We start from the raw sequence: 8,812 nt of genomic DNA on the forward strand, positions 1-8,812 counted from the left end.
CCTGGATCTACCAGGGGGATGCTCCAGTCTCAAAATCCTGTGGATTCTCCAGTCCCGAATTCCTGTGTCCTGGTTCTCCATGGAGATGTTCCAGTCCCGAATTCCTGTGTCCCAGTTCTCCCAGAGGATGCTCCAGTCCCAAATTCCTGTGTGGATGCTCCAGTCCCGAATTCCCATGTCCCAGTTCTCCCAGAGGATGCTCCAGTCCCAAATTCCTGTGTGGATGCTCCAGTCCCGAATTCCCATGTCCCGGTTCTCCTGGGGGATGCTCCAATCCCGAATTCCTGTGTGGATTCTCCAGTCCTGAATTCCCATGTCCCTGTTCTCCCCAGGGAATGTTCCAGTCCCGAATTCCTGTGTCCCGGTTCTCCATGGGGATGCTTCAGTCCTGAATTCCTGTATGGATTCTCCAGTCCCAAATTTCTGTATCCCTGTTCTCCCAGGGGATGCTCCAGTCCTGAATTCCTGTATGGATTCTCCAGTCCCAAATTCCCATGTCCCTGTTCTCCCTGGGGGATGCTCCAGTCCTGAATTCCTGTGTGGATGCTCCAGTCCCAAATTCCCGTGTCCCTGTTCTCCCCGGGGGATGCTCCAGTCCTGAATTCTCCAGTCCCAAATTCCTGTGTCCTGGTTCTCCCCATGGGATGCTTCAGTCCCGAATTCCCATGTCCTGGTTCTCCAGGAGGATGTTCCAGTCCCAAATTCTCCAGTCCCAAATTCTCCAGTCTCAAATTCTCCAGTCCCAAATTCCTGTGTCCCTGTTCTCCCCGGGGGATGCTCCAGTCCTGAATTCCTGTGTGGATGCTCCAGTCCCAAATTCCCGTGTCCCAGTTCTCCATGGGGATCCTCCAGTCCCGAATTCCCATGTCCTGGTTCTCCAGGAGGATGTTCCAGTCCCGAATTCTCCAGTCCCGAATTCTCCAGTCCCGAATTCTCCAGTCCCAAATTCTCCAGTCCCGAATTCTCCAGTCCCGAATTCTCCAGTCCCGAATTCTCCAGTCCCGGTTCTCCTGGGGGATTCTCCAGTCCCAAATTCCCATGTCCCTGTTCTCCCATGGGATGCTCCAGTCCTGAATTTTCCAGTCCCGAATTCCTGCGTCCTGATTCTCCATGGGGACACTCCAGTCCCAAATTCCCATGTCCTTGTTCTCCCAGGGGATGCTCCAGTCCCGAATTCCTGTGTGGATGCTCCAGTCCCAAATTTCTGTATCCCTGTTCTCCCAGGGGATGTTCCAGTCCCGAATTCCCGTGTCCAGGTTCTCCCCGGGGGATGCTCCAGTCCCAAATTCCCATGTCCTGGTTCTTCCTGGGGATGCTCCACTCCTGAATTCTCCAGTCCCGAATTCCTGTGTCCCGGTTCTCTCCTCTGCCTTGAAATCCCCCTTTAATTTTCTAAATCATAATAATTTGGAGGGAGGAGATTTGAATTCTCCATTCCTGGGGAGGTCCTGCCCTGCCCCAGCAGACACCAGCCTTTCAAACTGAGACAGAAACCCTGTGATTCCAATGAGGATTTATTGGAAAAGCCTCGGAGCATTTCCCTGCACTTCTGCTCATCCCCTTCCCTTTGATGGTTTTCACTTCATTTCAATACTTTTCCTTTTTTTTTTTTTTTTTTTGTTTGTTTGTTTGTTTGTTTGTTTTGTTTTGTTTACATATGTCTTCAAATTCATCTCCTCTCTCGTTATTTGCATTTCTTACTTGATTTCAGGATCTGAATTGGAGTAATTTGGGCGAGTTTTGGGCCTTTTCACCGCCCCTCATTTCATCTCAGGTTATTTGGTGCTAATCACTCTATTTCCAAATTTTCTCTTTTTTTTTTTTTTTTTTTTTTTTTTTTTTTTTTTTTTCCATGGCACTGTGTTTGATCATATCTCCTTCCCAGAGCGACTTTGTTCTCTGATTTCAAGATTTCATTTCCTTTCCAGAAAAGGAACAAAATCTCGTGATTTCCATGAAGGTCAGTTGGGGAAGGTTTTGGCCATTTTTGTGCATTTCTTGTCATCTCCTTAATTTTCTTGTTTTCAGGGTTTTTTCAGAAGTTCTCCCTCCATTATGGAGCATTTCATTTTTTCAATTACTAGTCGTGTTGGTTTTTTTTTTTTTTTTTTTTTTTTTTGTTCACCATTCTTGCCTGATTTTGGGATATCAATGGCAATAATTTTAGCAGATTTCTGTCCCTTTCACTTCTCCTCATTTCGCCTCAGTCCATTAAGTTTTAATCATGCCATTTGCACATTTTCAGGGTGGTTTTTTTTTTTTTTTTTTTTTTTTTTTTTTTTTTTCCCCAATTGCATTTGATTTGGTCATATCTCCTTCCCAGAGTGTTTGTCCCACTTTGTTTCTCTGATTTCAAGATTTTATTCCCTTCCCCGTGTTTTCCTGTATGTTTGTCAAACCTCACGACTGTTCTGAAGAGTTTCAACAAAGTAACACTTTATTGAATGACCAAGGATGGGGATAAGGGGCTCCTTCATGAGGAATATTTCCTTTGGGCTGTTTTTCCTGGCACCTTTTGAGGTGGCGATGGAAAATGTGGAGATTATGGAGATGACAAAGGCTGGGAACATTTCTATGGAGCATCAATGGAAAATGTGGAGATTATGGAGATGACCAAGGCTGGGAACATTTCTATGGAGCATCCAGGTGTGGGCAGAAGGACAGGGAAGAGCAAAACCAGCAAGGAGCGTCTCCTCTCCATCACCTGCCGCTCCTGGGGTACCTGGAGGGGGCGAATTTTAATATTTTCCACTTGATTTTAATCAGCTCATCAGCATTGGGTACTGACAGCATGCCAGCTAAAGGTTTATGTTTGTTATTCCCTAAGGATCAGCCTGTGGAATCCAGGAGAGGGAAGTGGCTGCGTCTGCAGCTCGCTGGGGGTGTCACACCGGAGATTCACAGCAAAACTGTCTCCAAAAAATGCCCTGCTGCTCCTCCAGTATTTAATTGCACAACCCAGAGGCTCCTTTCCTTTCCTTTCCTTTCCTTTCCTTTCCTTTCCTTTCCTTTCCTTTCCTTTCCTTTCCTTTCCTTTCCTTTCCTTTCCTTTCCTTTCCTTTCCTTCCCTTCCCTTCCCTTCCCTTCCCTTCCCTTCCCTTCCCTTCCCTTCCCTTCCCTTCCCTTCCCTTCCCTTCCCTTCCCTTCCCTTCCCTTCCCTTCCCTTCCCTTCCCTTCCCTTCCCTTCCCTTCCCTTCCCTTCCCTTCCCTTCCAGGATTCCGGCTGCGGTGGGATGGGGTGGGATTGATTTCCACCCTTTTCCTGCCGCGGCCGAATCCCTGGATGTGTCCCCAGCCCTGTGTGTGGGTCCCCAGTGCCACCAGCCCCACCTTCCCGCCTGTCACCCGCCGGTGTCGCTGGGGTGTCGCGGGGAGCTCAGGGCACAGGGTGGCACTATTGCCTTAAAAATCCCGCCTGGACTCTCTGGGGCTTCTCTGGGCTGATCCTCCGCAGCCTGCAAGGAGGGAGGGAGCCCTGTGGGGTCTCCAAATCCAGCGGCCGGGCCGGGCAGTGTCCCAGCCCCAGGGCTCAGACACATTTCCCTGGGGATTTTCCCTCTTTTTCCGCCCCCGCGGTTTGGGTGGAAAAGCTGCGGCGGATCCTGGCCCAGGGCGGGTGTGGGGCGGTGTCGGCACTGGGGACCCTGAGCTGGATCAACATCTCTCCCTGAACATCCTCCCAAACCTTCCAGCTTGAACTATCCAAGGGTTCTGCGAGCATCCCGAGCACCGATTCCTCCCCACGGGCATCCCTCCATCCCAAAACATCCTCCCTGCACACAAAGCTGCTCCAAGAGCTCTTGTAAAAGGATCCCAATTCCCCGCTGTCCTTGAATGGAGGAAAAGCATTTTTGGATGGCTCATCCTCGGGAAAACAGGGGAAACTATTGTACAACGAGCTGTGATTGCAGTGGGAGCAGAGGAGGAGGAGGAGGAGGAGGAGGAGGAGGAGGAGGAGAAGGAGAAGGAGAAGGAGAAGGAGAAGGAGGAGAAGGAGAAGGAGGAGGAGAAGGAAAAGGAGAAGAAAGAGGAGAAGGAGAAGGAGGAGAAGGAGAAGGAGGAGGAGAAGGAAAAGGAGAAGAAAGAGGAGAAGGAGAAGGAGGAGAAGGAGAAGGAGAAGAAAGAGGAGAAGGAGGAGGAGAAGGAGGAGAAGGAGAAGGAGGAGAAGGAGAAGGAGAAGGAGAAGGAGAAGGAGAAGGAGAAGGAGAAGGAGAAGAAAGAGGAGAAGGAGGAGGAGGAGGAGGAGGAGAAGGAGAAGGAGAAGAAGGAGAGAAGGAGGAGAAGGAGAAGGAGAAGGAGAAGGAGAAGGAGAAGGAGAAGGAGAAGGAGAAGGAGAAGGAGAAGGAGAAGGAGAAGGAGAAGGAGAAGGAGAAGGAGAAGGAGAAGGAGAAGGAGAAGGAGCTCTCCTGATGCCAGGAGCCGGCTGAACACACTGTTGGACACATGAACTCGTGGGATGGTGCAGCTTTTTCTCCTCCTGCACCGCCCCTGACCCGACTGCTCTGACTGATGCAAAGCCCCGGCGGGTCTGGGGCAGGAGCAGCACTGGGAATTCGATTTACAGCAGCGCCAGGCAGGAACAGAGATATCCCTGTGACATCCACTTGTCACCGCCGGGCTCCTCCCTCCTGGTCTTCCACCAAAAAACCCAAAACATTCCAGTCCTGCCAGTCCCAGCTTTTCCAGCAGCAGCTGCTCCGGCCGGGGATGAAAAGCCCTCCCCGAGCAGCTGGAGGGAGCAGAGCCCCAGGGACAGGTCGGGAGGGTCAGGGGCACTGAGTGACAGGGGTCAGGCCTTTGGGGTGACCCGGCACCTGTGAACCGGAGCTCGGCACCTCCTCATTGTGCCGCCGGTAATTTCTCACAGCTCTGCGAGGTTGTTGCTCCAATTAGCGCCGTGTCTCCCTTTCTCCCCTTCTGCGGGGCTAACGAGCTCTGGCAGCATTCGGGGGCTTGGCTCACACAGTTCAAGGCTCCCAAAGACCGAGGGTTAACCCTTCACCTGCTGCCAAGGGCGGGTCAGCCAGGGGAGCTTTTGTGGAACAAGCAGGGATTGCTTTTAGGGAGAAATATTTTGAAAGGAGTTGAAAATTAAAGATGGTTTCTGGTTTTCACAGGATCATTTAGGTTGGGAAACACCTCTGAGATCATCAAGTTTTGACTGGACTCACCTTGCAGTGAGTGCCAGGAGTGGGATGGGGACTCCACCACCTCCCTGGGCAGCCCCTTCCAGTGTTTTCTGGTTCTGACGCCCAACCTGAATCTCCCCTGGCACAACTCCCCCTCTCGTCTTGTCACTAAAAGTCCAAACTCTTGTTCAGCCCCGGATTTTTTTGATCTTCCACGAGCCAGCACATGGATGGCCCTGCTCCCTTTGTGCCTCAGTGCCATCCCCCCTCAGAGTCTGGGGACCACCAGGAAAGCCCCAAACCCACCTTGCTGTAAGGAGAACTTGAGACCTGGTTGCCTCCCAAAAAATTAAAACTGAGGCAGGAGGTTAACTTTTCCCTAATCCCCCTTTCTGCAGATGTTGTGTGTCTTTTGGCAGGGGCTGAGCCTTGAGCTTTATCTGATGGTGTCGTTTCCACAGAGCAGATCTCAGGGCTTTGAAGGCATCCCAGGGGGGAATGTCGAGGCTCGTCCCTTCTGAGGGATTCCAGGTGGGATTTGGAGCTGGATTATGTTGCAATTCAGGGCCTTAAGGGATTTTTTTTTTTCATTATGTTCTCCCAAAGGCAAGAACCCTCCGAAGGGGGAAGCAGAGCAGGATATGTCTATGCCAAACAGGAATATTATTATATTTATATTTAAAATTTTGCATTACAACTCTTGGGAAGAGGCTGGCAACCATTTGGCACTGCAGATCCACCCTCCTTCAGCTTTGCCACCATTTCAGGTTATCAGGACACCTCCAATTTGCTGAGCATCTCTCATAGGAGACCCTGGAAATATTTTAAGGCAGCTCTTGGGATGCAGAGGCTCTGAAATGCATCAAAGGGGGTTTGTGGAGGCAGTAAATGGGGGCAGGAAGCAAAGGGGAAGGTGGGATCTCACAAAAGCCAAACTCACAGAGATGGGTTGTCCCTGTGGGGGATGAAGGGGGAGCAGGAGATGGCAGTGGGGAACAGCAGCAGGATGTGGGTGCAGGGAAGAGGTGGCAAACAGGTGCAGGCACTGAAACTGGAGACTGAATATCAATCCAAGGTGTCTGGAGTGTTATCACAAGAACCAGTCGGACCGGTAGCCGAGGGCGTTGGAAATGTGGATCCCAGCTGGTCACGCTCCAGGGCTGGTGGTTTTATCCCACTGGAGATAACTCCTAAACAAAATGGCTTTTTAAAAAGGAATCTCCTATTTCCACCTGTTTTGTTTCGGCCTTTTGGTACCAATAATTTCTTGGAGTAGGTTCAGATTGGATATCGGGAAAGAATTGTTCCCTGTGAGGGTGGTGAGGTCGTGGCAGAGGGTGCCCAGAGAAGCTGTGGCTGCCCCTGGACCCCTGGAAGTGTCCAAGGCTGGGCTGGATGGGGCTTGGAGCAGCCTGGGACAGTGGGAGGTGTCCCTGTCCCTGACAGAATTACAAGATAAATTTAAGGTCCCTTCCAACCCAAACCATTGCACAGTTCAATGATTTTGTTGCCTTTAGGATTATTGGTGCATGGCCAGATGCTCTTCCCCCTTCAAACTGCAGAAGAAATCCCAACACGGGCAGGAGCTGGCAGAGCTGAGAGACAAAGCTGGCCCCAAAACAGCAACAGGGGCGTTAAGGTGCATCAGGAATGTGATTGTGACTAAAACACCCCTAAGCCCAGCCTGGGGGTCTGAACCGACCTCGGTCTCTGCTCCAATCACATCCCCCGCCTCCAGCTCCTCTTTTTCCGTGCTCCTCCCACCTCCCTCACCTGCAGGTTCGTCAAACCACTTTGGGAGGGCCAAAGGAGCTCCAGGTGACTCCATCTCCTCCCCAGGCCCTGCATTAACCCCTCTGGGAGCCGCCAATGCAGCACAGAGGGGAGATAAACGCTGCGAGCTCCCATTCCTCATCCCTGGTGGGTTTAGCTGCAGTGGGAACCCTTTTCACTCCAAGAAATCAAATTGACTTCAGGGCTGGGCACTCACAACCCTCAAGTTTAAATTCAGGGAAGATGGAGCAGAGCAGCAGCTCCTAAAGTTTAATCCCTGAACTATTAATTTAACAAGACCTAAACCAGCCCCAGTAATTAGCGAGAGGAGTTATTTTATCACCAGCCACGCAAGACTCGGCTTCCAACCCAAAACAACCACGCATCCGCCCAAACGCCAGACAGATAAATCAGTCATCCTGTCCTCAGCTTGGGTTTGGCAATAAAAAAACCCCAAACATCCCTGGCATTGCTGCTCCCAAACCTGTTTGCTCTCTGCCTGTGAAATGCTGGAGGTTGGATGGTCTGTTCTTGTAAAAGGGAGGAGCAGGAGAGCTTTGTGTTTGCTGGAAGGGTGCCAGGCGTCCAGGAGTGCAGATGTTGGGGGGAGATTAAGTCTAGAAAGTCTTTTTTCAAATTCAGAGAGCTGTTGGCCAGAGTAAAACCCGATATTTAATTATTTTACCTTTATATCTCAACTGCTGCTGAACTGGGGTTTTTTTTTTGGGGGGGGGGGGGGGGGGGTAGGATTACACCCACAGGAGAACAATTGAAAACCCGTCGCCAGACTTTTTTTTCCATCGTTTTATTAAAAACTTCCAAAGGCCTAAAATGAAAATGTACACCAACTACAAGGGAACCAGTTTGTACACTCACAGTTAAAGTGCTAAAAAAAATTAAAACGTTACCAAACCGACACTGGACTACTGTAAACAAGTCTACCAAGAGCCGAGTGCAAGCGGGGCCAGCCACGGGCAAGGGACTGCCCCACACATTCCACGATGCAGAGATCCCACAGGAGCTCCTTCCCCTCTCCTGAGGAGCTGGACCTTGTCACAACACCAGAGTGCCGAGGGAAGGACACTGCATGCACCGAGTTCCCCATGCACGGAGCAAAATCCGGGAAAACGCCGCGCCTCGGGGAGGGAAAAATCATTCCTGATCCCGTTAGAAAAGAATAGGGGATGGGGGTAAAGCTTCACATTCAACTGGACATTCTGCTGCTCAGGGTGGACCTGGGGATGGCACCTCTGTGGGTTGGGGGCTGCTCTGCTCTGTGCCCTGGTTTCACCACACAGACGGAGCTGCTGTCTCCTTGATGCTTTTTTGGGATCCTCAGCACCCTGGAGCTGCCCTGGAAGGGTGGGCACTGCTCTAAGGCTGGCCTGGCTCTTCTCCTTGTGTCCTTCCTGAGAGATTTCCCCTTCTCTCCTTGCTGGAGCAGTGCTGGATTTGGCCGTGAGCAGATTTCAGCCAGAGCCTCCTAGTGTTCACCCGTGCTCACCTTTGACCCCCCTAGAGCTGGTGGCTTAAAGCTCCCAGCACAAACCCCAAGCCTAAGCTGGAAGGAAAGGGAGAAGAACACAAACACACTGACACCTAAATGTGGCTTTTTGCTGCTGTGGTGCTCTTTATGCTTGAAAAAAGAGGAGCAGCCTCTTCCATGCAACGCGACCGCGGCTCCAATCCGGGATTTTTCATGGACTGAGAAAGAAGGAACACCACAAACTCGGGGGAGGATCTGCTGTCAGCACAGTCAGGTTGGTAGAAGAGGAGCTGGAGATCCCTGGGAATACTGGGAATGAGTTGTTGAGTGTTTTACAGGAAGCTTTGACGGAACAATTCCACAGAGCAGAGTTTTGGGGCCGCGGCCATCGTGCGCGTGGGAGGGAGAGGGATGAAGTTTGGGA

This window comes from Zosterops lateralis (genome assembly GCF_965231275.1).
Source record: "Zosterops lateralis genome assembly, chromosome: 3".
NCBI lineage: Eukaryota > Metazoa > Chordata > Aves > Passeriformes > Zosteropidae > Zosterops > Zosterops lateralis.